Consider the following 1,955-nt stretch of genomic DNA (forward strand, 5'->3'; position numbering starts at 1 on the left):
TAGATATTTTGGGGTTTTGAAACCTATTGGATAATTTGGAGGATTTTGAAGAAATTGGTGATTAAGGATTATACTTGATGTTAGATAACCCCAAAACATAATAGAAATGTGTTAGAAAATGTAAATTGGTATTGTCCTGATGTTACAATGGTTTTGGTGCGAATTGGTTTGAAATTGAAGAAGATAAGATGCTGTCAAAATGTGATTTTCTGTTACTGGGTACGCTGTAACCGGTTACCCTCTGAGCTGTAACCGATTACAGCAGCAAAAAATAGTTAAAAACTGGAGTTTTGGGTCTGTAACGGGTTACCCTCTAGGTTGTAACTGATTACAGGCTGAATTTTGAGAATAGTGTAACCGGGTACGGTCTGGACGGTAACCGGTTACACCTGAAGCTTTTTGAATTTTTTTTTAAATTTCATATCTTTCAAACCGTAAGTCCGTTTTAGTCGCCGTTTTGAGTGTTGGAAAGGTAATCGAGTTTCCTATATAATGAATTGGGTTAGTAAGCAGTGGCTCGACTTTATTTTAAAAACCTTGATTTAAATTATTATGGTGTACTTATACATTGTGTGCATGATTTGATTAATATGACGATGTGGTGATGTTGTAGTGATATAACTATGATTTTGACGTTATATTCAGTGTGAATTACGTATGATATGATTGTTTGATGGTGCTGAAGCCTGAATATATTAGATTCGGTTTTGCTATCGGTGAGTTATGTTGAGATGATGTTGTTCATCGTAATTGGTGTTGATGATTAGTATGATAGATGCGTGCATACATTCATAATCATAATTGTATTTGTATCCCGGTGGTGTTTGGATAAGTGAAAGCTAATTCCCATTGTGTGGAATTAGTGATTTGGCGGTGGCCGTATCCCGGTGGTGTTTGGATCGGTGAGATGTGTTAATCTCATAATTGGTATCACATGCATATTGTCTCATTACATTAGTATATGAGTTCGTTATAACATGAATGGATGAAATTCAGTGTTATAATATGGTGGTGTGATTGTGTTAATTGTATCGGTGAATTGTTGCGTGAATAATTTCTGAAACCTATAATATGCTGCAATTGGGTGAACAATTTATTTATGATGTTTTGTTGTTTATGAACTCATAATATATGTTAATTGTGAATGTGTCTCACCTTTACTGTTGATCATTTTCATATTAAAGAGTAGCGGCGTTGTGCTTGGTGAGGATAGCTCGTAAAGCTAATACGTTTAAATTTTAGTCGCGTCGGTGTCATGCTCTGGTCTTGTACCCCTTATATCCATCGTTTGGAAGGAAGATTCACCGTTTCTCTTCTTGTTAGTTGTTTAGTTATAAGTTAGCCACTGTTATACCCCAAAATTTGCCCGCATCTTTTTCAAAAAGAAGGCAACAGACTTCTGTCTAAAAATTGGGAGTTTCATATAAATCTTGGATTTTATTTCATAAATATCCTGATTTTATGAATACTCGGTTTTTAGAATATTTCTTATACGGTATTTTGGTTCGCGGTTGAATTTATTCTTACACAAACGCCAAGTACTGTTTATCACTTCACACACGCTGTTTATTTGAGATTTATTTGCAGATAAATAGTACTGACGTAATTGGTATAGAATTAAATTTTTGCAGGCGCAGAGTCCGGTGATTCAGACTGTACTGGTAACAATTAAATTATTATTAGTTTTTGTTTCCCACTAATCTTTGTACTATATTATTATTTTCAAAATCTCTTCCTTTATTTTCATATCTCTTCCTTTCTTTTCAAATCTCTTTCTTTCAAATCAAATCCTAACTTTATTCTATACATCTCTCTTTTCAAACCCTACCATACACTTTCTTTCAAATCCTACTACCACTCAAATTTTCCTTTTTTGTACGGTATCACTTCATTCCCCAACGTCTCTATCCTTCTTTTCACTCTATAAATACCCCTCATTTTTTCCATAAATTCTC

The sequence above is a fragment of the Vicia villosa genome, linkage group LG1 (genome assembly GCF_029867415.1).
Source record: "Vicia villosa cultivar HV-30 ecotype Madison, WI linkage group LG1, Vvil1.0, whole genome shotgun sequence".
Taxonomy (NCBI): Eukaryota; Viridiplantae; Streptophyta; class Magnoliopsida; order Fabales; family Fabaceae; genus Vicia; species Vicia villosa.